General features: G+C 48.0%; 1 protein-coding gene across 3 annotated transcripts in view; it reads right to left on the bottom strand.

The window, feature by feature from the left end:
• Positions 1-26,683, bottom strand: part of PAPOLA (poly(A) polymerase alpha) — a 1,157,717-nt gene that overhangs the window by 597,566 nt on the left and 533,468 nt on the right. The gene's annotated exons all lie outside the window — the stretch shown is intronic.

The raw sequence follows: 26,683 nt of genomic DNA, 5'->3' as shown, positions 1-26,683 counted from the left end.
AGTACAATGGGGTACACCATTTGTTTTGCCCTAGACTGAGGTGTCCCCAACCTTTTGTGTGCAATGAGCAAAATGTGCATATCAAATGAAATGGTGAGCAACATCCATTCTCCGGCCGAACATAGCGTTCAGTTGGTGGAAACATTATTGAAACACAAAATATAAATGTAATAAACTTAAAATTCTAACAGAACATTTTAATTTGCAGTACCTAATAGTTATCTAGACCCAGTGCAATTGTAAAGTAAAGGACATTTGCAATGGCTTTTAACATAATTTGAAATTAAGTAGTTGTTTTAGGAAATGTTGAAGAAATTGAGTGGTCAGTAGGACATTTTTAGCCAGATGGGGCCAGTCAAGTTTTCAAAAAGATGGTAAAATAAACATTAAAAGGGGCTTCAGTTTCTCAACAAAATTATTAAAACAAAATGTGTGCAAATGTACTTTGGAGTTGTGCCAGAGGAATTTCTGGGATCTATTGGGAAATTATGCATTCCTAACCATACAAGACCAGTAATACTGGTCCTCAATCAATGACGGTGGACTTTGTTTTTCCTTGTGGAATATTTTGAATTTTTGCATTTCTGATTGAACAGAGAGTGATCACTATCCTCAAGTTAATTTTCCAATGGTATGGGGTTGGCACCACAAAGATTATGTCTGACAGCCAAAGGGGCTGGTTGGCGATGCCTCAGCTTGAGAGGGAGGCATTGGAGAAAAAGTTACTTACCAACTGGTAACGTTCTTTCAACTGGATGGTCCTCAAACGCATGCCACATCATTGACATGTAATGTCCAGAGCTGTGCACTGAGGAAACGTTTTCGTCAGAGGGCGTCCTGCGTCAGTCCATGTCCCTCGAGGACGACGCCACAGGATGTTATAAATATGACGCACAGCGCCCGTAGGCTCAGTTTAAATTTTTTAACCCCAAGAACGTTTGACACATTCAGATGCTTGCTGGACTGCATTTAGCCTTGCGGAAACGGAAGCTGCAATCGCATAGGAAATTCTCCTGAGAGGCAGGCTGGGAGGGCAATGTGGAATGCATTGGAGGAACATCCAGTCGAAAGAACATAACCAGTTGGTAAGTAACTTGTTCTTCGAATGGATTGTGCCCTCCAATGCATTCCATATCTTTGACAGACTCCCAAAGAAGTACCAGTAAATGGAGGAGGAAAAAGAATTTAGAATACCCAATAAAGATTTTCCATAATAACTTACTAGAAAGTCTTAATTCTATTAAAGGCACAGAGGCGAGCATTATTCTAGATCGGTTTCCATTATCTGTTTGTATTTTTTGATTGTTTATGGATGATATTTCATAATGAATGCTTTGTATCAGCGCAGCGTTCGTCGCGCGTTTTTCAAAGGGTTAATTTTTCCCTTTGTTTTCTTTGACGCTCTACGCGTCCTCCAATAGCGTGACTAGATTCTCTCCAACGCCAGCTGCTACCTGCTGGCGGAGAGTACTGCGCGTGTTTTCCCTTTCCTCGTTTCGGCTTTAATAAGCCGTATTTATTGAAAACACGAAGGTCAGCCTTCACGGACCCTCGCGTGTGGTTTCCGCTCGCTTCCCCGAAGCGACTCGCATTGCTGAGCCAGGGAAGCAACGGCTGCAAGCTCCGTGTGACTGCGGTTCCGCCCGCGGTCCCCAGAGGGAGCACCTGCTGTAGCAGGTCCTTTTTTCAGCTTTCTGGCTGTATTTCACAACGGATTTGCAATCGATCGCGAGTGCCAGAACTCATTCTGCCGGCATTTCTTTATAAAAAATAAATTAAAAAAATAATACTTTTTTTAAAAAAAGAGGGAGAGAGTTGAAAGTTGACATTGCCCTATTGGACCAGGGCTCTACAGAGACTCCACATTGCAATACTGTGGGCTTGAGAGAAGGCGGTCTGTGCCCACAGAATAAAAAAATATTTTTAAAAAAATGAAAATATATTTATATAATTATAAATAAACTTTAAAAAAAAAGATAACGGGAGACTAGAAAGGTGCAAATATAACATGGCAGCCCAGTACTTCCCTCATAAGGGCCAGGATTGGTCTGAATATGAGGAAGATACTTTTGACATAGATGAAGTGGCAATGGCTAACCTAGCCTGGAAAAGGTGCTGGGTTCCACAGTGGAGACCAGCATCAAGAAAGCTGTGACGGAAATGCTCCTGCCTATTCAGCAGCGCCTGGACAACATGGAGGAGCACCTACAAGAGAACTCCCTACCAAGAAAAAGACTCAAAAGGGAAAAGGAAAGGGAAAACACGTGCAGTACTCTCCGACGACAGCAGAAAGCAGCTGGCGTCGGAGAGAATCTAGTCACGCTATCAGAGGATGCGTAGTGCGTCAGACAAAGAAAACAAAGGGAAAAATTAACCCTTTGAAAAACGCGCAGCGAACGCTGTGCTGATGCAAAGCATTCATTATGAAATATCACCCATAAACAATCAAAAAATACAAACAGATAATGGAAACAGATCTAGAATAATGTGAGCCTCCGGTCTTGACATAGAATTAGATTGCGGAATAAAGAACTGCCTTCCCAAAGGCCATTTCCTGACCATGGATTGTATGCAGGAAATAATGTTTGACAAATGTATGGATTGAAGCCCAAGTAGCAGCATCACAAATATTCCTAATAGGAACACCCCGCTGAAGTGCGGTGAAAGAAGCCACGCCCCTAGTGGAATGAACTGTCAACCCTTCAGGAGGGTATTTACCCGCCAACAGGTAACACTACCTAATGGCAAGGATAATCCACCTGGACAAGGTCTGTTTGGTAACAGCCTGGCCCAATCGGTGTCCAGCATATCCCACAAAGAGTTGATCTTCCACTCTGACCCTGGACATCCTAGAAATGTAAAAGCTAAGAGCTATCCTAGGATCTATCCTAGGATATTCTTAAGAAACCCTCTGCTGATCCACTGCTCACTGCCAGCTACAGACCTAACTCTCTTATGCTTTTCCTTTCTAAACTCATTGAACGCCTCGCCTACTCTCAACTCTCTTCCTTTGTCTCGACTTTGTCTCTCCTTCCTCCTTTCCAATCTGGCTTCCGTCCCAAACATTCCACTGAAACTGCTCTCACCTCGATTCTCAACTCGCTCCTCTCTGCTCGTCATGCGAAGCAATCCTCCATACTTAATTCTCCTTGATCTCTCTGCCGCTTTTGACACTGTCTATCAACCTCTCCTGCTCCACACACACTCCTCCTTCGGGTTCAAAGGCCCTGTTCTAAAATGGCTCTCCTCTTACCTTTCCTCTCGTTCCTTTGCCGTTTCATGGGGAGGCCAAACCTCTCCTTCCTTTCCATCTTATTTACGCTGTTCCTCAAGGCTCTGTACTTGGCCCTTTCCTCTTCTCTCTCTATACCTCCCCCATTGCCCCCGTCATCTCCTCCTTTGGCATCTCCCATCATTTCTATGCGGACGACACCCAACTCTTTCTCTCTTTCTCCTCCTTCACACCTGACCTCCTCCTTAAACTCTCCTCTTGTCTCACAGCCATCAAGAACTGGATGTCCTCCCGCTTTCTCTCACTTTACACTGATAAAACCAAAGTCCTTTTCTTCCCCGCTAACTCTTCCCCCTCTCTCTCCTCACCCGTTTATCCACTTTCCACCTTCCAATCTCCCCATCTCCACTCATGCTCGCAACCTAGGTGTTCTTTTTGACTCCTCTCTCACCTTTTCGCAACACATTTCACTCACCTCCCGCTCCTGTCACCATTACTAAAATAACCCCACAAACTTGGACTGATCACCATCTTATTGTTTTTTTTTTGTCTAGTATAGAGCCTCAAAAGCCGGAAAATCTCAAAACAGTACGAGCACTTCCAACTAGAAGTAAAGAAATTACTGTTCAAAAATTGCTTCCTCTCCTCTTACCAGCTCCCTCTGTTAACACTAATAATTCTGACCTGAGCACTGTAGTTGAGACTTTCAAAAACACCATGTCCAAAGCCTTGGACACCATTGCTCCAGTCAAACTACGCAAAAGCAAACAAAAGTCCCACCTCAACACGTGGTTCACACCCCAGCTCAAAGAACTACGGATCCAAAAAAGGAAATTCCAAGCCATTTGGAGACGCTCACCAATGGTTGAGAACAAAACCCTACTATCTAACTTCGGCAACAAATACAAAAAAGAAATAATACAAACAAAAAGGAATACATTAAATGATAGAATCATCAAGGCCAACTCCAATTCCAAAGAGCTCTTCACCATCCTTCGGGAAATGGAAAATCCTATTGCACTTAGATAATGTCCCGAAAGACAAAATGGTGTACTAGTATCCAAAATGCCTTAAATAAAATAGTGACTCTGCAGACAAAAATAGCTAACAAAAAAGCATCCCTGCGCTCCAGAGACACACACTACCCCCACCGGCTGATGCATCGTGCATCGATAAACCTTTCAGATTCACTAATATTTCCATACTGGAAACAGAAAAGGTTATATTAGCTCTGAAACCGTCCAACTGCCAGGGTGATAGAGGCCCTGCACAAATTATTAAAGATGCAGCTAGAGACCTAGCACCCTTTATCTCTAAGCTAATTAATGCTTCCTTTAAGTAGAGCATTGTCCCTATTAACCTCAAAGAGTCCTGGGTGCTACCACTCCTTTAGAAACAGACTCTAGATCCGGCTATCCCTACCATTTATAGACCCATCACTACGGTCCCATTCCTCCTCAAAATCATCGATGGAGTAGCCTACCTCCAAATCCAAAACTACTTGGAGGCTAACCAACTATTAGGATCTCGCCAATCCGGATTCAGACCACCACCCGGCATTGAAACGGCTCCAATTGACCTTAAGACACAAATCAATGAGTTGAAGGATAAAGGTAAAACAGCTATGCTACTCCACCTTGACCTATTGGCAGCCTTTGACCTGGTGGACCATGCAGTGTTATGCAAACACCTAGCGTCAGCTGCCCATTTCTCAAGCGACGCTGTAGCCTGGGTACAATCCTTCCTAGCTAACCGTACGATGAGCGCGTTCTCCCTCCTTAGCTTCAGCAGACCCAATCCAAATTACCTGTGGTGTCCCACAAGGTTCATGTGTCTCACGACAATGTATAACATTTTTACCAAGCCACTCTGACAAACTTGACAGGCTGGGTGTCACATATACGAATTATGCCGATGACATCCAGATCCTCATACCCATTTCGGGCCACTTTGTCGAAGACACAGCTCTGGTAAATAAGATATACCTCCTCATTCAGGCATGGATGGCCTCACGCAGCCTTTGCCTAAATGACGACAAAACTGAGATCCTGATTCTGGGTTCTGACTCCAACAGCAAAAAACTTAGCCCCAGCTACACTGCCTTCAACATTGATGGCAATGTTATCAAAGTAGTAACCGAGGTATAGGTTTTTACCTTGACTCCACATTATCTCGCAAAAAACAAGTTAGCACCATGGCTTCTTCTACAGCTTATACCTGTAAATTGATTAGGGCCTGCAGACTCTATTTATCCAAAACAAACTGCATTACGCTTGCCAATGCACTGACAATGCCCAAGCTTGATTATTGTAATGCCCTATATACAGGCGCTAACAAAAATACCAAACAAAATGCAAATACTGCAAAATAATGCCCCAAGAGCAGCTCTGAACATACCCTGTAGAGAGCATATATCTAATATTAGAAAAAACCACCACTGGCTGAAACTTAGTGATAGAATATTCCTTAAAACGGTATCCCTTACTTCCAAAGGACTCAACGATGCCGCGCCTCCCTATATCTCCCCCAGACTGACCAGAAGAACCTCTACTCACCACACTAGAGCCTCAAACCATCTTTGCCCAGACATTCCAAGGTTCAGACTGTACAAAGCTGGAGGAGCAAGCTTCCCAGTCAAAGCTGCTCTTGCCTGGAATGCACTACCTACTGCCTTGAGAGAGGATCAGCCCTACCCTAGATTTAGACGCAACCTTCTGAAATGGCTCCGCACTAAGCACATCTCATAACCCTCCACCCACTACTGAACGCCACTCTGGACTGTTGCGCCCTGCTACCTGAGGGTTTGGTGCGCATTATCAAATAAATGAACAATGTCTGTGGGCATGGGTGAAGTCTCCCCTCTGTCTTGCGACATGTTGTATGGGCAAGGCAGTTTCACTGGAGGAGATAGGGACATCTCCATGAGATGAGCGAACCAGGGTCGGCGGGACCACATGAGGGGCACCAGTATCATCGTGACTGGTTCCTGGTGCATCTTGTGCACTATCTTTTTGAGAAGGGGAGTCGGGGGGAATAGGGGGTTAAACGTAAATACATTTCCCTGACAAGGTTATCCAGAGTCCATTCCCCTTGGATTGGTTCTGGGGGTACCTTGAGGCCTAATCTTGGCAATGAGCGTTATCCAGAGTTGCGAACAAATAGATCTCTGGGAAGCCCCATTCTGCGAAAACGGAGACAATGCCTCTGTGTAATCGGCATTCGTACTCCATGGGCAATGGGATATCTCTGCCGAGTAAGTCTGCTAGAAGATGGAGTTCCCCTGGAACATGTTGTGATAACAGGAACATGTGTTTGAGAGCCCACTTCCAAATGTTCTGGGACAGTTTGAACAGCCCTGGAGAGTGAGTGCCCCCTTGTTTGTTCAGGTAGTACATGGCAGTGGGGCAATCTGAGGATCAGGACTGTCTTCCCCTGCAGTTGTGCCTGGAAAGCTTTTAGTGCTTTGAACACTGCCAACAGTTCTAACAGGTTTATGTGGTTGGATGCTATGTCTGACGACCAAACTGTGCGCTGTTGACACAGGTGAGTCTCCCCCACCCTGTGAGAGACGCGTCTATATTTAGAGTGGCTTCCACTGGAGGGGTGGTGAAGGATTTCCCCTTCAAGAGGTTGTCCCTCGACCACCACTGCAGCGAGAGAATGAGGGCCGGTGACACAACCACTAGATCGTCCCGCTGGCCTGATACCACTGGCTGTTGAGCCACTCCTGCATTGGGGGCATGTGCAATCTCACGTGAGGAACCAAGTAGCTACATGACGCCATAATTTCTAGCAGACGCATAGCCTTGCGTACAGTCACCACTCGACTGGCTACATACTGAGGGATTTGAAACATGTCTTGAACCCTCTCGTTGGAGGGGAAGACGAGGCCGTCCTTTGTTGGAATTAGAGCCCCTAGGAACTGTTTGACCTGACTGGGGTCTAGGCTGGATTTTTTCTCCTTGATCGAGAATCCCAGACTGAATAAAAGATCCATCGTCTTTTTGGGTATTTGACAGACATGTTTTGTAAGAGTCCCCTGTTATGAGCCAGTCGTCGAGGTAAGGATAGACCAGGATGGATTGCCTGCGCAGATGTGCTGCTGCCACTGCTAGTACCTTTGTAAATATCCTTGGAGCAGATGCTATGCCGGAGGGTAGTACCTTGAACTGATAATGCTTGTCTTGTATCATAAATCTGAGGTATTTTCTGTGCGCTGGAACATTGAAATATGAAAGTATGCATCTTTCATGTCCAGTGTTGCCATGTAATCCTCCTGTGATAGCAGGGGAATTACTTCCTGCAGAGTGACCATGCAGAACTTTTGTGGCTTTATAAATTTGTTCGCTGGGCGCAGATCTAAAAAAGGGCGCATGGTTAGATCGTTTTTGGGTACAAGGAAGTACACTGAATAAATACCTTCTTTTACCTGTGACAAAGGTACAATTTCTATGGCTCCTTTTCTCTTGTAGTGTCAACTTCCTGAAGTATGCAAAGATGGTCTATTGTCAATCGTCTTGCTCGTGGAGGTCCGAATGTTGGGGACCGGTTGAACTCTAAACAGTACCCATGGGGCACTGTCTTTAGCACCCACTGGTCTGTAGCTATCCCCACCCATGCCTGAAGGAACGATGTTAGCCGGCACCCGACCGGTAAGGCATAGCAGGGGACCCGAATCTTCGGGTCAGTTTGAACCGGAGGCCGGAGAGCCTCTGGGGGTAGGGTTACGGCCCCTTCCTTTTCCACGACGCTGACACCTTTGGTGATACGGGGTGGAGTATCCGCTGGTTCCCTGTGGAGAGTACCAATTGTTTCCCGAGGAGTATTGTTGTTGAGGGAAGCGTTGGCCACGAAAAAGCTGTCTGGACCCAGATCCTCTTCTTGTAGAGGGTTTCTGTAATTTGGTCTAGTGTTTTTAGGGTGTCATGCTCCTTTTTTGCGGTCTCGAGGTCCTCGTCGATCGCTTTCCCAAACAGGTTGGATTCTTCCACAGGTTTATTTATAAGTGACGCTTGAGTCTCTGGCTTGAATCCATAGTTCCATAGCCACACATGTCTCTTCAGCAGCGTACCCTGAGCCAGGGATCGACTAGCCGTATCGGCAGAATCCAAAGTATTAAGTATGCTTTGGTTGACTTGTCTGCCCTCAGTGACAGTGGTCAGGAGACAAGTACGTAGTGGTTCGGGAACCTCCTCATGCCTTCTTGTAGTAAGGCCCACTGAGCATCCGCGTAGCTGGCCAACAAGGTGTTGTTGGCAGTACGTGTTGAAAACGCTGCTGTGGCCGTGACCCTCCTCCCAAGGGCGTAAAGTCTTCTACCTTCCTTATCAAGGGGTACCTTGCCGGTTGACAAAGGAACCCCTGCCCTCTTTCTTGTAGTAGTCACCACCAGAGAGTCTGGGGTGGAGTGACTTCTGATATACAGAGGGTCTGAGGGAGAAGGATGAAAGTTTTTCTATTCTTGGGTTAACACCTATTGTGAGAGCAGGTGTTGATAAGGAGGGAGCCAGAAGTTTCTTAATTTAATTGAATTGACGAGAGGAATAGCCTGGCTGGCCGGCGGCTTCTCCTTGAGGATGTCCTCCACGAAGACAGCTTCAGGGACAGCTTCATCTATGGCAATCTTGAAGTGTTCAGCTGCTTTACGCAACATGTTAAACGTCAATTGATCATCCACTGGTGAGTGTTGTCTAGTGGAGGTGGTCTGGGGGGAATCCAAAGAGCATCAGGATCTTGTGGAAGTGGAGACTGTCATGGTTGAGGGTCACCCATATCCGGGTTCTCCTCCCAACCCTCTATGGGATAATGCATGTCCTCAGGGTTGGTGAATTGATCCTCATCCTGCGTGTCTGCAGGAATGCCTTCTTCAGTTAGGTCATAGTTGTATATATCCTCTTCCAGAGAGGGGTCAAAGAGCCTTGGGAATTTTGCTACAGGGTCCGAAGGGCGCTCATCCTGTGGTCTGCTTGGTGTGGGTTGTTCTGAACGGGGAACAAACCTGTCCAGCCTTTCCATGCAGTTTTCAAATTTCTCTCTAGTCCAAACAGAAGACCCAGAATGATCTAACCAGGTCGTCGGCGGCGGCGGCAGTCTTCTTGTGATGCGTCTCGACAGAACCTGGTATATTAGTGGTAGCCCACTTTGTTTTTGATGGCCCGGTCGCTAGGCGCATATGCAGCTGCAGGGAGGGCTGCCGATCCCGACGGTTGGTGGGTGCCGCTGGAGCTTCCGATGTACCCGTTGGCGATGAAGTAGTCTTCGACTTGGCCGAAGATTGACTTGGGGTTGTGTGTTTAGTGCTGTGTAAATGTTTGTCTTTGTCGCCGGGGTGCAACTGCCCCATAGCAGTGCCTGAGCCGTGCCTGGCGGGGCCGGGGACAGACTATGTGGAACGAGAGTGTTCCGTCAAAAGGTCAACTACCTCCGGTTCTGTGGACTGATCGTCACTCTTGCCGTCTTCACATTCGGTGGCAGCGGGAGAGAACTCGGCCTTCGACATCCTGTAGGCCGCCCACCGCTTGACTTTGCGCTCCTTTAATGTCTTAGGACTGAGGAGCTTACAAGCCACGCATCCTACTTCATTGTGACCGAGGGGCAAGCAACGGTTACACCGTTTGTGCTCATCTTTCCAGGGAAATTATTTGCCCTTACAAATGGGGCAAAACCTAAATGTATTCCTCTCCATAGCGGAGGCTGGGTAGAGTGACGAAGACCAAAAGGGAAAAAGGAAGGAAAGGGAAAGGCATTCTCAGATTGTACAGAAATGTCCACCCCGACCCCACTCTCCCAAATGTGTAGGCCGGCGCAAGGCCCGGCCACGTGGTTGGCAGCGCCGACTGGATCAGCGTCTGTCGAAGTTCTGAAGGTCTTCGGCGGAGATCTGGAACAGCCGTCGAAATAAGGGACGGATAGGGCGTTGATGTTAAAGGTCATTTGTACCGCGCACTTTCACCACCGAAGTGGTCCCCTGGCGGCTCTGAAAAGGGGAGGAGGGGGGGTGGGTTAGTAGGAATAAGCTGGAAAAGTGCAAGAGAGTAGTGATGTACTGTTGGCAGCTTCGGCCCGGTGGGTCTGTCGGCTGGACTTGGGGTGTTTTATGGTCTGTAGTCGTCGAGTGCTGTTGTGCAAGTCTATGTGTGGTTTGTTTTGTTGTTGCATTGTTGTGAAGTTTGTGCGGATTGCTGCGTTTAAAGCTTGTGGTTGTTTGGTTATAGTTTGAGAGGTGTATGCAGAGGGATGGAATTGTTGGTTGGTTGGTTAGTTGGCATTGCTGTTCTTGCAATTGTGGGATTCCATCTAGGTCCGGTACATGCTAACAGTCACATTTCTATCTAGATGCCGCGCAAGCTAGGTTCATAATTCTAAGTGTGGTGCATGCTAAGAGTCACATATGCTAACAGTCACATTTCTGAAATTCTATCTAGGTGTGGTATTTGCTAACAATCATATTTCTATCCAGATGCAACGCGGGCCAAGTTTGAGAACTCCGTCCAAGTGTGGCACATGCCAACAATCACGTCACTGCCCAGACCTGGCGCAAACTAAGCTCGAGAATTGCATCTAGGTGTGGCACATGCTAACAGTCACATTTCTGAAATTCCATCCAAGTGTGGCATATGTTAGCAATCACATTTGGCGCTTCTATCTAAGAGTGGACATGCTAATATTTACAATTCTATAAAGAGTGGACATGCAAGTATTATGGTAGTCTATGTTATTGGTAGGTAGGATAGAGTGGCGGGGGTTTTCTGGAGTAGAGTGATTGCTCTATTCCCCACCCATACCACACTCACGGTTTTTGTTGGTGTCTGTTGGCTGCTGGCTTCGTTGGCGTCCCCTGCGGACACCTGCAGACACATCTTGGAGCTGCCAATGTCGGAGCCGCCCTTGGCCTTGGGGCCCTTAGCCGCAGGGGCTGCCCTGGAGTGTTCCTTATGGCCGCGCAGAGCACCAATGCGGTCGCGGGGGTGGTGCGGGAGGCGGGCACAGGGAGTCAGGAAGCAGTGGGGCTTGCCGGGAGAAGCAGTCGCCGAGTGTGCTGCACATGCTTTTTAAAGCACAAGTAAAATAAAGATGGGATGCTCTGGGGGGGCTGGGGGCATGGGCCTACTCATCACGCCAGGGGAATTTTATATAACTATTTCGACCAAAGGTCGAGGGGACAATAGGCAATGTCTGACAAACTCTGCATAAGGCGACCAGTATGCTGGGCGGGAAAAAACAATCGGAGAGACTTAGACGCGTGAGGGATCTTGGGTACACTACACGTCACGTAGGTATAGTGTTCTCGAGAGACAAGATGCAATACTCCACTGTTACCACTGGATGTCCGACCATATGCACAGCATGTGATTCTAAGCAGTTTAACAAGCATCAGAAGCATGAGTTTTGCAGCCAGTGATCCTGACTGGACCACTGCTGGGGGTGTGTCCTTTATAATAATAATTGTTCTTTTATAACATGCTCAATTTCAGGGACCAGTTTCTAAGCACGAGGCAGGGATTTGAACCTGTGTTGCTATGTGCTGTCTTGCTTACAAGAAAAACACATTGGCCCTGAGCTAGCCTCCCGGCCCCAAAATGTGTGTGGGCCAGATCGGTCATTGCTAGTAGAAGTTTCAGCTCTTACCTGGCTTTTGGAATAAGAGGACTCCTACTCCCACTCTAGAGACACCCTGGAAGACACCTAAGGGGACAGGAAACCTGTCCAGCTGCAAGACTTGTGAGGAAACAGCAGACCCGTTGGAAGAAGGCCTGGCGACCAACTTCTACTGCTGTATGGGAAGAGACCCGTCTTGTAGATCAACAGTCCTGCGAAGGAGCTGTGACCCTTGGAGTCGAGGGAACATTCATTATCTACATTAGCTCAGAGTCCTATGAAGTTTGGGCTATCGTACTGCAGACGTCGCTGTGCCAAGTTAAGGCCTGGAACTTGGGGGATCTTCACAACAAGACTTACCTCTGCAACATTCTGTGTTTGTAGCATCAAGGGGACCAGATATAGGAGACGAAGTCTGACTGCGGCAAGTGAATCCCATTGTGTTGCAGTGCATCAGTGGCCATCGTCCGAAATGCTTTCCTGTGTCCAGTCCTGTCCTGAGAGGGGCCCTGCAACAAGTTTTGCATTTCCCAACTAGAAGGCTTTGCACCGGCATTAGTCACCGACCGGAGGTGTGCTTGAATCTACAGCCCCTGGAGATCAAGGGCTGAGGCTGATAGCGGGACAGGAAAAGATATCTCCAGACCTCTTTAGCAGACCTGCCAAGTCCTATCAAGAATCAGAGTATAGGGGTGAGTTGTAGCGATACTTACCTGAACCCCTAACTCCCTCTTAACAGTTTTGATAACTTACTATTTTAATAGTTTGGATTTGCCAATGCTTTTTCACACAAGCACTCCAAAATTGGGGACACTTGTTGGATTACCTTGTTTCACACTTGGAACTGTCCATCGGAACCCAGAGACCCTACCTTCATTTTTTCCAGCTTCACAAAACTGTATGGAACTTTGCTGAACTTTGCTGAACTTTTGGGTACAAGGTCCCATACATGTTAAGGATGGACTTCTGAAGCTAGTATTTTATCTCTGTGGACATGTGGTGCTTATAATAATATGGAACAAGTTACTTGCCTGTAACTGTTGTCTAGCATGGATTCACATGTGTACACACTTGTGTACGAGCGCGATAGACATAAAATATCAATATGATTGTATATCCAAAAATAGCCTTCAATTTTATCCAGCCAATTAAAATCCCCAATGGCCAAGGCATCAAAAGCCTAGAATACCATGGGGCATAATCACTGGTTATATAGGGTAATTATTCCTTCTAATGAGTAAGCTGCCTTTTGCTTTGCAAACTTTTCTATCAAGTGTGTCATACGACATGCCTTAGTATAATATCTGTTAGCACGCCTCTCTAGTCCCAAGTACGGGTATGTCATCACAATCGCCATCATCCTCAGACAAGTAATGAAGTCGGGACACTTGACCTTCTTGGACCCCAACCACCATTACCTTTGTTTTTATCAATATGCAAATCATTACCAAAAGCATACTTTGGTAAGATATCAAACATCGCCCTTGCACCCCTGTAGGTGTGGTTGAACATCACCAAATCGTCAGCATATAACATACAAGGAATTGGCCGATCCCCAATTCTAGGGCTATATCCAACTCCTTGTAAAAAAACGAGAGGGGAGAACAGTTGCAGCCCTGCTTTACCCACCTGTGATATCAACCAAGGCTGTCATGCCTCCCTGATCGTCCAGTCACACTTGCGCCTGGGTGTTGTAGTGTAAACCCTTAATGACGTTCAAGAGCTATTGGGGGCAACCCCAGTTTTCCATTTTTAACCATAATTTGTCACGGTTCACCCCATATAAGGCCGCTGGGAAGTCCACAAAAACAGTATACAGAATGGACCTCCAGGGTGCTGTAGCTCCTATAAACAATTTGTCCATGATCCTTAGATTAGGAGTTGTACAGCACCCAAGACGAAACCCCGTCTGCATAACCTGTAGCAAATCTGACTCCTACACCCAAAAAAGTTGGAAGTTCCTGGGAAGCACACACCCTGTCAAACAGAATATTAGCACACTTGGCAGGATTCTGCTTCAAGACAATATTTTTGAGGCAGTTCGGATCAGGGGCCCTTGAGTTTTTATAATTATGGCCTCAATCTCATCCTCACCAAATTCCAGTGGACAACCACCTATCAGGAAATGGGCAAGGGGAAACCCCACACAGGGGTTTCCTTTCCCACTTATGAAGGTGATCCATTCAGATTCTTGGATAGAATTTAAGATATTTTTCCTCCTATACCCTTTGGCCCTAGTTAAGATAGCCCAGTTGTTCCTGGTTTTGCCACTTTATCATGCTTCGCCAATGCGTATTTTGTATAGAACACTTCCATAACTTAAGCCAACACTTATAATTATTCTTAATACATTTCATGCACTGGGACAACTCCCAAACAGACCCCGTACTGCCTCTCCCTGCTCATTTCCCTGTGCATGGATCTTTTGGCATCACAGAGAGCGCTATTAAATTGATTGCCTGTTTTATTATAAACTGTGAGCAGGGAGTCCACGTCTGGTTGCCCCCAGGTAACTGTGCTCAGAGAGGCGCAGCTTCACCTCACTGATGAGGCCCAACAAGGCTGAAACACGTGTATGGGGTTGCTGGTGGTACTCTTGTTCAGAGAGGAATTGCCATAGCATTTCGGTGCTGGACTGCCAATGTGGGCGGGACAAAGACTGATATGCAAATGGATATTTCCCATCTGTGAAAGGTACAGTGAGCAAAAAGCGTGTGCTGCAAACTCATTTCAGAGCAGGTTATCATGCCATGTTCTTTCTGGAGAGGAACGCAGGCTACCTTTTTTTGAAACAGTTTTATTAAAAGACAGCAGGTGACCTGTTGGTCAGGAACCAATTTTAATAGCCAGGCGTTTAAGCCAGGCTTCGACCTCATTACAGTTGAATGCACCCAAAGCCTAATGTCATCACAAGTAAACTCGGAGACCACCGCTTCCATATTTTGGATACGTCTGGCCTTCCAGAGCATACGATTACCCGCATAGTTAAGCTCTATAAAAGCACATCCATGCAGGTTTGGCACCAAGGGTATTAAGGGGATAGTGAGATCCAGTATCGTCGTCATTGTGATAGTTGGCTATCACCGTAAGGTCTTGAACGAATGTAAGGCAGGCGTTAAAAACAAAGAAATCAAGGGTAGCCTGGCTTTTATTCCCCGACCATGCGTATTGGCCGGGGGTATTCCCCCTTTTTCTACCATTCAACATAAGCAGGACCCATTGTGTTCCCCAACTGTTGCTTTTCCCCTGCCACATCACGCACTAGTGAACAACATTACAGTACTCATCACCCTGCCTCTCCTTCAAGCACCCAACATTAAAATCCCCACCCAACAAAACTCAGCATACATCCCCTTACATGTACCCAATGTTTCTTCCAAGAGAGATTGTACTTCCTCCATACATTTCATACGTGAGGGTATATACATTCATGACCAGCATCTTCCAACCATCATCCCCAGTATCCGACGTTAGTTCAACCGCCGGGACGTTTCCCGCTCCAATCAACCGCAACAACACTTGTCGTGAGCTTATTTCCTGGCTCACTCCAATAATGAGCCCCCAAAAGGTCTCCCCAAGGACCTTTACCAGCCATGGTTTGGTATAAATGTAATCCCTCAACATAAACTGATCAATCAATCAGGTTTCTTGTAATAAAAAGACATTTAGCCAAGGTGAACATTAATCCCACATCCAACAATAAGTGGCTATATCCCCTAGTGTTCCAACTTGCAATCCTGAAGGGTCAATTCCCCCTAGGCCGGTCACTCAAAATCTGTGAGTCTTGGTTCGGGAGAGCCCAGTACACTGCTTCGAAAGCCTGTCGGCCATAGTCCAAGGCAGATTGAACTAACAGAGGTGGACTTCGGCTACCCTGCCACCGATTGACAAGACAATCTGCCCTCGAGGAATTCATCCCAAATATCTGTGGGTCAGAGTTTGCACAGCTATCTTACAGTTCACAACAGACGTTTAAGGCCCAAGATGTAAAGGACAGCCACACTAGCGCAAACAAGTAATATCACAATTGGGGAGGCAAAACTTAATAAACAGTTGGTACAGCTACCCCATTTAGGTAGCTTGAGTTGCAGCATATCAGAGGAAGAAATTGTAGACAGCCAGGGAATCGTGGCCCATAACTGGAGGAGAGTTGATCTATTAAGGAGCGGAATCCTGTCAGAAGCATAAATCTCCTCAATTTTAACTGATGAACCAGGCTTCATAGGGCCGTTTACCATTTTACTTGTTAAGGCACTAAAGGGGCCACTGGCCCTAGGCAGGTTAAGGTAAATTGGCTGGGTGATCTCTTGGGTTCATCCATCTATCAACATTCGACTGGCTGCTAGGCCATTTGGTCTTTCTTGCAATGAAGGGAAAATGCCCACTTCCTGCAGAGTATGGACTTGTTGCCCCCCCCACCCCCTCCCCTCGAAGCTCTGGGCCATCATTCCCAGTCACTTTGGCCTTCCTCAGCCTATCACCCTCCCTAGGATTAGATGTAGTAGGTCCCAGCTTTGGAAGGGTCCACCTATCCAATGGGCCCTGCAAAGTCACAGTATGCATGGATCCATCAGCTAATACTTTGTGACTATTTTAGAATGATTGGAGACTTCTTTTCCCTCAGTTCCGTTGGACTTGGCCAGTAAACTAAGCAAGGGAAAGGAACTTGTCAATAGTGTATTTTTAGTAGCATTCACCATCTGCTCCCTTCCTTTAGTGTTAGGCTAGGGTATTTGGGGGAGGACTTTACCCATCATGGAGATTTCAGCACACAGAGGTTCCAACACATCTTTTCCGTTCATCACTGCTATATTTACAGAGTCGAGAGACCTACATCTCATGGCAAGGCACCAGAATCCTAGATCCCCTGCTACCCTGCACCCCCTCACCAGACGTAGCCCTTTTGTTAGACAAACGTTCCAGGGCCCCAGTCAAGCAGGGAATGGGGACCTCACAGACAGTCTATATCAGACCCACGAGGATTAAGGATTACCGCTGGGAGGCGGTGGTTAAATACAAGTAAACCAAGATAATTCTTGGTTAAGTAAGTACTGTAACATCATATAAACACACAAAACAACTCAATAACGAGGACAAGAAGCAAGTCAAGGCGAGTCATACCTAAGGTTATACATTCAGGATAGTAATAGATTATTATTGGGGAAAAAAGACAAGGTTAGATATACTTTTAGAATACAATCAGTATTTCAAGGGTAGTTGACCCAGTCAGTCATGCAGTGACACATTATGAAATCGTATTATAAACCAGCCCAATTACAATTATACACCTTGCAACATTACTTCTTAGAACTCAGTTCAGAGCTAGTAAAACAGCTCAAACATTCATACTTTCTGCAAGGCCCTCAAGCTATTCAATGATAAGTAGGAACACTCAATAACTATTTTAGAATGTGCTAAGCAAATCAGGGAAAGCAAACGCATATTACACTTTAAGACTCCATGTATTTCAAGTTAAGTAATTGACCTATTGGTACATAACTATCTGCCATTTAATAGCTAGTTATACCAACTATACTTTTATGAAGTGTATAATACAGTTTTCTAAGGCAGGTAAGAGCTTTAGGAAACTATTTTAGAATAGCACTAATGCAATTCGGGGAAACGCAACCCAGATTTACAAGTTCAGAAGAGCAGCAGCAATTCAAGGTAAGTAAGACCTATATACTTTTACGAGGGGCTACCAGCAACACAATGACAAGTATTTTAAAAGACTGTTTTAAATCTGTATAAAGCAGACCAGGGAAAGCACAACCCAATAATGCACTTTAAGAATGACAGGGTTATTCAAGGCAGTTAAACACTATTGGTGAGCTTTTACACTCATTCAGTTAAGCAATGATAAAACAGTACCAACACTTATTACTTCTTAGAAGGGGGGACTACATTCAAAGTTAGTAACATACACTGAGGGGCAGAATGCAGCTCAAAAGTAAGCACAAACTTAATGGCACTTTGTAACTTCTTTCACAGATTAACAAGTTACTCTCTTACCTGGTAACGTTCTTTCGATGGGATGGTCCGACGACGTATTCCATATCTATGACAGTAATCACCACAGCTGTGCTGCTTCAGAAAATCTTTTGCCGTCTGCATCGATGACGTTGATACACCGCTCTTTAAGACCTCCTCCGTCGTCACTGGATGTTACAAGTAGGACGCACTACGCCAGTAGCCTCAGTTGTAGTTTTTTCCCAGAACGTGTGGCACCAGTCTTCTGCCAGTCTGACCACACAAAGCCTTGCGGAGACGTAAGCTGCAATCGCATAAGAAATTCTGTAGCGGGGAAGGCAGGGAGAGAGCGATATGGAATACGTCGGAGGACCATCCCATCAAAAGAACGTTACCAGGTAAGAGAGTAACTTGTTCTTCGAGGGGATTGGGTCCTCTGACGTATTCATATCTATGACAGACTCCCAAAGCAGTACCAATGCAAGGAGGTGGGAAATGAATTTAGAATACAGAAATTTAGAATGCCCAATCAAATTGCGGAGTAAAGGACTGCCTTGCCAAAGGCCAGATCCTGCCCACGGATAGAATCGAGGGAGTAGTGACGTACAAAAGTATGGACCGAAGCCCAGGTGGCTGCATCACAGATGTTACGAATAGGAACACCCCTCTTTAGGGCAGTAGAGGTAGCCATACCCCTGGTAGAATGGGCCCGTAAACCGACCGGTGGGTCCTTACCCGCCAAGCGTTAACAGTCAAACTGCCAGAATAATCCAGCGAGACAAAGTCTGCTTAGTAACAGCTTGTCCCAAACACCTTCCAGCATAACCAATAATGAGTTGATCGTCCACTCTGACCCGGGACATGCGTGAAATATAAAAGCTTAAAGCTCTCCTAGGATCCAGACTATGGAGCCTCTCCTCTTCCTTACCAGAATGCGGAGGAGGATAAAATGCCGGAAGAATAACCTTCTGGCCTAAATGAAATTCTGACACCGCCTTCGGAAGAAAGGAAGGACGAACTCTAAGGACAACCCTGTCTTTATGAAATATAGTGAAGGGTGGCTTAACTGAAAGTGTCTAACTCACTCACTCTGCGAGCGGAAGTAACCGCAACCAAACATACCGTTTTATGAGTTAACAGTCTCAAAGGGCAAGAATGCAAAGGCTCAAACGGAGCACCTATAAGAAACTTGAGGACATGGTTCAAATCCCAACCGGGCACCTGGAAGGGTGACGGAGGGAACACATTAGTGAGCCCTTTCGGAAACTGAGAAATTAAAGGGATTTTAAAATAAGAACGCTCTTCAGACGAGCGCTTAAATATGACAGCGCCGCCAGGTAACCTTTAACGGTACCCACTCGCAAGCCCCTGTGGGCTAAAGAAAGCAAAAAAGACAGCACCACAAGAATGTCACATGAAAACGGATCCACATTCTTAACCCTGCACCAGTCGCAGAACTTTCTCCAACAGCAACGGTACAGGGACTTCATTGCGGGCCTTCTGGCCGAAAGAAACACCTCCATCACGTCTTCAGGGAGGTCCCAATCCTTATACTTCAACCTTTCAGAAACCAAGCATGAAGGTTGAGGGATCTGACCTCTGGATGGAGAACCTGACCCCCCTCCCCACCCCCTCCCGTGAGAGCAGATCGTCTCAGTAGGGAAGACGACGTGGAGGGCAGATGGACAAGTCGAGAAGGTCCAGGTACCTCGTCCTCCGGGCCCATGCCGGAGCAATGAGGATCATCCGGGAACCGAACCTCCGCAGCACTTGCGGGATGACGGGACTGGAGGAAACGCAGACAGCAGTGGGAATTACCACTCCACCACTAACGCGTCTCCTAAGGCTCCTCTTGGAGGAAATTCTCATGAGCAGAAACTTTCGCACTTCCAGTTGACACTGGAGGTGAAGAGATCCACTTGAGGGGTCCCCCAAAGGGCAAAGATCTCCAGAAGAATCTCCTGAGCCAACTCCCACTCGTGAGAGATTGCGCTCTGCCTGCTCAGAGAGTCCGCCATCTCGTTTGTCTCCGGCTGTTAGAAGAAATCCTAGAAGCCTTTGGAAACACTGGAAGATGCACCATCCTCGACTTATTCAGTGGAATCCAAGATAGCGCCTACTCGATAACGTTTCCACTAACTAACAGAGGTCTAGTCTTTCTTTCAATTTGGAGAAGCACACTGAAATCCATTCATTCATACATAAGCTCCAAGAACGAACAGGTAACTGCGTTGCTACTCGACTTCTACGTTAGCATTGCTCCGCACACTTCTGCTCGCTAACCTTCCCGAGGTTATCCTTGCAATTACCTTGCACTATTCCTCTATTTTCTACGCGACATCTGTCGTATCCTTCTCCTCCTGCCGCTCTCAGCGCTATTCTACTTTCGGCTCCCAGCCGCTTTCGCCGCCCTAGGCTTATCTCTGCTTTCGGCTCCCTGCCGCGCTCGGCTCCATTCTACTTTCGGCTCCCGGACGCTTTTGCCACCCTCGGCTTAACCACATGTCGGCTCCCGGCCTTCTATCTGGTGATCTACTCATACCTTCTTATTGCTGTATTCTTTACACCTTGTTCTACCTGTTGCCCCATCTTCGGGATCACTCCTCCGCTCTCCTTCCACCTGGTGTCTTGTCAACTTACCTTTCCGCTTCCTTATTCATTCCGCGATTCTGCTCTTTTGCAGTCCTATTCCTCTTTCCTTCGTTGCTACTTTTTTACTTGGCTCACAGTGAGCTCAGTTCCAGTGGAGTATCCTGTTCCAGTCTTCTCACCATTGGGCCTCAATTCCTCCTGGATACTACAGCTTCGAATTTACATTTCTCCAAGAGGACATACTATACACCTTTCATTTGGATTTCCTATCGACACCCGATTCTGGGTTTTCTTCCCCACAAGGGTTTGCCAGGGGGTAGCCCCCTTGGTTGCACAGAGCATAATTTATGACCTCTGGACTTCCGGGGGGACGCCTCTTACTTCTCCAAGACTCCGGCTAAACCGAAGACCCGCGAGTACCATCATTGGCATAAGCAAAGATTGTGGTGTTTGTAAGACCGGCCAGATAAACTGCCGAGATCGAAACTTCCTGCTGGATTGCCCAGAACCAGAGATGCATCGCCTCCCTGCACAGAGGAAGTGACCCTGCCCCCCCCTTTTTGTTGAGGTAGTGCATAGCCACTGTGTTGTCCGTCAGGCTCAGGACATTCTTTCCTCGCACAGTCGGCAGAAAAGCCTTCAGGGCAAGCCTGACGGCCCTCAGCTCCAACAAATTAATATGGAGTCTGGACTCCGAGGGAGACCAACGACCGCTGTCAACTCGTTGGCATGAGCTCCCCATCCCATGAGGGATGCGTCAGTCACGACCGTCACCTCCGGCCATGGAAGCCAAAATGGAGCCCCCTTCATCAGATTGCCTTCGACGACCCACCACAGAAGGTCCTGGGCGACCGAGGGGCGACACCTGAACGGGGTCCGACATCCTGACGGAGGACTGAGACCACTGGAGCTTAAGTGCCCATTGCAAAGATCTCATCCGCAACCTGGCCTCTGGCACCAGAAGAATGCAGGATGCCATGAGGCCAAGCAATCTCAAGAACTCGAACGCAAGGAGACTCTTGGCATGTTGAAACTTTAGCACCATCTGCTGAATGTGATGAGCCCTCACCTGGGGAGGAAAACACTGCCCCAGGGACGTGCCGAGCACTGCTCAGATGTACTGGAGCCTCTGAGTTGGCGTCAAGTGGGACTTCTTTAAGTTGAGGGAGAAGCCCAGCTTGTGGAGGGAGTGGCAGGTGACGGACAGATGATCCAGGACTTGCTCGGGAGAGCGCGCCCTGATCAACCAATCGTCCAGGTAGGGGTAGACGTGAATCCCCCCTTTCCTGAGATCCGCTGCCACCACTACCATGTGCTTGTTGAAGACCCTCGGGGCGGAGGTCAAGCCGAACGGCAGGACCCGAAACTGAAAGTGCGAGTCGCCAACCGCGAACCTCAGGTGCTTCTTGTGCTTTGGATGGAACGGCACATGAAAATAGGCGTCCTTGAGGTCGAGACACACCAACCAGTCCTGAAGTTGAAGGGCCTGGAGGACTTGAGAAAGAGTAACCATCTTGAACTTGTCCTTCCTGAGGAGTTTGTTCAAACCGCGCAAGTCCATGATGGGTCTTAATCTCCCCCCCCCCCCCCCCCCCGTCTTTCTTGGAAATCAAAAACTAAGGGGAATACCATCCCTTGTTGCTCTCCGCTACAGGCACCAGTTCTATTGCGCCTTTCTCCAGCAGGGCTTGACCCTCCTGCACAAGGAGCGGATCCGGACTCTGCAACAAGAGATTCCCCGGTGGATTGTCGTGAGGCCTCTGCCGAAAGGGAAGACAGTAGCCGTGGGCTATGATCTCAAGAACCCACACATCTGAAGTTCACGCCATTCGACAAGATGCTGCACCAGCCTTCCCCCAACCGGCGAACCGTGGGACATGGCCTCATGACAGACCTGAAGCGGCTGCGGCGTTGCCTGAGGTCAAAGAGGCAACTGCTCGAGCGGTCTTGGCACCTCGAGCACCTTGCTTTCCACCTATGGCACTCCTACGGTGGCCCCTTTGACTGGCAGCTCCTCTCGCTTTACCAAAGGATGAGTAATAACGAAAGGAACCTCCCCTCCATTGCTGTCCTCTAGGACGAAAAGGCGTAGGTTGTCGAACTGCAGCGCCCAATGACTTTGCTGCAGCTTTGGAGGTCTGCAAACTTTCAAGGCTCTTGTCAGCCTTGCTGCCAAAAAGGCGTTCCCAGCCAAAGGGCATGTTGAGGAGCCGGGCCTGCACATCAGGCGCAAACCCCGACTTACGCAACCACGCAAACCTGCGTATTACGGTGCTTGTCGCCATGGACTGGCTGACGCAATCTGCCATGTCCAAACCAGACTGAATGGCCTCACACATGGCATCCTTGCCATCCTGAACCATAGCAAGGAAACCATCCCGGTCGTCCCCTTCGGGAATATATTCAGCCGCTAAGGAAACAGTTCCAGAGGGTGCGTGAAACGTGACAAGGCACATACGGAGCTGGCAGCCTGAAGAGCCATACCCCCTGAAGAAAACACTTTCTTCGCCCAACCATCAAAACGCTTGTCGTCCCCATCAGGAGGGATGGTAGGATACGACGCCTGCTTTGCTGGGGCGATAGCCGTCTGCACCACCAAACTCTCCGGAGTGGGGTGCTTGGTCAAGTAGCAGGGGTCGCTACTGGCTGGGCGGTATTTTCACAGCAAAGACTTGCCCACTGCCGGGAGACTCTCCGGAGCAGTCCAAGCCGCCGGCACCCTCCTCTGTAGAGCCATATGGAACAGCAGTACCGGGTCAGTTGGTGGACCTTGGTCGAGGATATACGTGAGGTCATCCAGAAGAAAATCCCCTGGGGGATCAGACCACCCCAAGTACTCGGTGACCCTAGACATAAGGCGCCAGTACGAGGAGTCGGCATGGGTGCCAGGCTCAGGCCTTCCACCTCCTGAGAGGTGTCCAGACCACTGGCGTCGTGCAGGGACCGACGCAGGTCCACAAACTGACTAGACGAGAGAATCTCATCTGGCACTTTATCAGGAACCATGCCATCATCAGAGACCTCATCCACCTCCGAAATGTACTCAAGATGGTGGAAAGTGAGCACAGAATGGGGATCAAAGCCATGCTTGGCCTTGGCCAGAGCCTTTCTAGGGGGTTCCACCATACCCCGGGGCACCCCCGTCGAAAAGCGTCGAAAGGCGTCGAAAGGCGTCAAGGCCGTTGAGTGAATCGGCGTCGAACGCGGCGCCGACAGCATCGACAGCGCCGACACAGACCTCGAGGAAGGAGCCCCGAGCGTGTCCTTCGACAGCCTGGGCGCCAATGGCATCGACGACATCCTCAAAGGTGGAGCCTCGAGAGAGTCCCTCGACGACCTCGGCGTTGACGTCTTCTTCGAAGACATCACAGGTACATACGGTCTCGAGCGCGTCGAGGACCGGGACCTGGAACGGGCATAACTAGAACGATTTCCCTTGTCCCAGCGGGACCATTCGCGCGAATCGTGACGACCACCCGAGCCCGAAGGCGTACGAGCGGTGTCTCTAGTCCAATCACGCCCGACCCCACTCGGAGGCGCGGATGGACCAGTGCCCTGCGATTCGAGAATCGCTAGCATTTTCTTACCGAAGGAAGCCCATTGCTCCGGAGTCGCATGCTTGGTGGGCTAAGCGACCCACCGACGGGCGGAGTCCTCGGACAAGGACGGGGAAGGCAACCGATGACAGCGCTTCCGGGAGTGCCTCAAAGAGGCAGAGAAGCGGAGGGACCCACTCCGGGACCGAGACCCACTGGACTTCCGACGACGATGCGGAGAGTCGCCCCTCGAATCATCCGTCGAAAGCCCCGTGGACCTCGACTTCCGGGGTTTGGACACCTTACCGACCGACAGTTTCTTCATGCACTCCCGCAAGGCTTTGGACGTAAGCGACTGGCAGTCGACACAATCATCCGTGTCATGGGTCTCCCCAAGGCACCAGAGGCAGGTGTTGTGCGAGTCCGTCACCGACATCTTGGACCCGCAGTCCCCACACTTCTTCCACCCTGCGTCTGGGCTTCAAGAACAAGACATCTCGAAAACATCTCACAAACTAACAGGTTCGAAGAACCGAAAGAACAGAAACTTCAAAGATTCGAGGCGCGCCGAGATCTCCGAAGCTAACACGTTCGCGGAAAAAAAGGAACTGAGGGCGTCCTACTTATAACATCCAGTGACGTCGGCTGTTGGAGGAGATCCTCGAGTGCGGCGTATCGACGTCCTCGAGGCAGGACGCAGACACCGAAAGATTATCCGAAGCAGCACAGCTGTGGTGATTGCTGTCATAGATCTCGAATACATCGGGGGACCCAATCCCTTTGAAATACAGTTAACACACTAACTTCTTCAGCAAGTAAGTTATTTTACACTTGTTCTACTTTGAAGGCAGAATCCTTTTCTTTACCAGTGCTTCCCTAGTCTATTGCATGATTTCTCTCACAGGTAGAAGAGGGACCCTAGTGGTCTAGGTGCCAGCTGTAGGAAGGTTGAGATGGGGTTCAGCTGCAGGAAAGTTCCAGAGGGTATCGTCTTCTCACTTTCAGAGTTAGTTAAAAGTGTTCAGGGACTTCTCAGAAGGCTCCCTATATGTGTTCCTGGGCAAGTGGTATGGGCAAACTCACAACCACACGAATCACCCACACAACCTCACAGGATGCACACCAGACATTAAGTATTGCCCACGCCTACACAGTACCTTAGGAGAAAAGAAGAGCTTCTGGGTGGATGCCTTCAGGATGCAGCAGCACAGGACACGGCCCCTGGATTCTTAGTTTGGAGACGATCGAACTGGACACTGGATGGGAACTTGCAGCAGCAGTCGTCAGTGGAGTCTTCCAGCAATGTTTTCTTCGCAGATTCCCGCGGCTGTGTGGATTTGGTGCCTTTTTAAAGAAACCAGATGAAGAACTAATATTGTTGGTCGGTTTCTCTTCATTCTCTCAGTCCTGCACTCTGGTGAGGGAACTTCAGAGATTCGATTCCTGTCTCTGGAGATCCAGCAGGAGTCCAAAGTTTCGGACGGATTCGGTTTTCCGAAAGACCATGCACCGCACTCAAGGTCAAGGCCCCAGGGGTTTGGCGGTTTGCAGCCCAGCAAGGTCAAAGCATGTCGTGGGATGGTTAAAAATGTAGGTCATCTTGAGACTAGTGGATCTCACTAGCCTTTGGGTAGGAGCAATCGCATTCGGGACCCCGAGGGGGAGTGGTAGGAAGGGTCGCATCAGGCTACAGTTACATAGCAGGCTCTCCAGTCACTGACAAATCACTAGAGATGTCAGTTTACCCTCTTCCTCTCCGGTTTCAGATCCAGTGGTCAACTTGTCAGTAGCACAGGTGTTTGGAGTATTTATCAGAAACAGCAGAAATTCTGCAATCTCTCCCTGCAGTTTACAGAAAGGGGCCGACTAGCTGTCCATTCAGGCCAGTCAGCCTCCTGCTGGGAGATTGTTCCTTTCAGGCAAGGTGAAAGACAAAAGGCTGCAGAGTTTTGGACTCCTCCCTCAGTTCCTGCCTTCTCAAACACTCTAGAGCCTAGGCGGGGAATACAAAGTATTGCAGCCTAAAACAGAAATTCTACTGAGGTGGTTCCCACCTAGAATGGCAGGGGAAGACCTCAGAAACAACAAGGATACTTAAAAATGATGTAGAAGAAGGAACCCAACATTCCAACACAATGGTGGTTCTTCTGTGTATTACCAGGGCTTATTTTTAACAGCCTGCAAGTAAGATTAAAAGGTCACTAAGGTAAAAACACTCACCAGCCATTCAAGTAAACTTGCAATGGTAACAAAAACATTACAGGTAAGCAAGGGGATACACACTAACCCCCAGCACTCCACATAAGGTGGGGTGTGCTGGCTCACCATATAAAATGTAAAGAGAATAGCAATCCTCTTTGCTCCCAAGGGGTAGTCTTTCACCCAAATACATTAAAGAGAAATTACAAAGGGAAGCCCAAAGGGGCAACCCAGCCTAAACTCAAATGTTATAGGAAACTAACTCCAACCATACACTATTGATAGACATAAAAAAGGTCACCCATAAAAAGAGAAAAAGATTAGGTGAGAGGGGGAAAAGATAAAATAATTGCTAAGTCCAAGCAAAAGGTTCTGGGGTTATCACAGGTCAGGAAGATTTATCAAATATGAAAATCATATCCAACAGTATCCATTAATAGTGTTGTGTGTTAGTAATTTTTCACTGTGGTATCTGCCCTCAAGTATTTTTATACCCTTATAAGTGTGTTCTTTGACTGTTTCACTGTGTGCTTATTGTGGAACCTGTTAAGGAGAA

Source organism: Ambystoma mexicanum, chromosome 14, assembly GCF_040938575.1.
Source record: "Ambystoma mexicanum isolate Mex_15411 chromosome 14, UKY_AmexF1_1, whole genome shotgun sequence".
In the NCBI taxonomy this organism is placed as follows: Eukaryota; Metazoa; Chordata; class Amphibia; order Caudata; family Ambystomatidae; genus Ambystoma; species Ambystoma mexicanum.
Note: the sequence above shows the minus strand (reverse complement) of the source record. Positions and strands in the feature narration are given on the sequence as shown.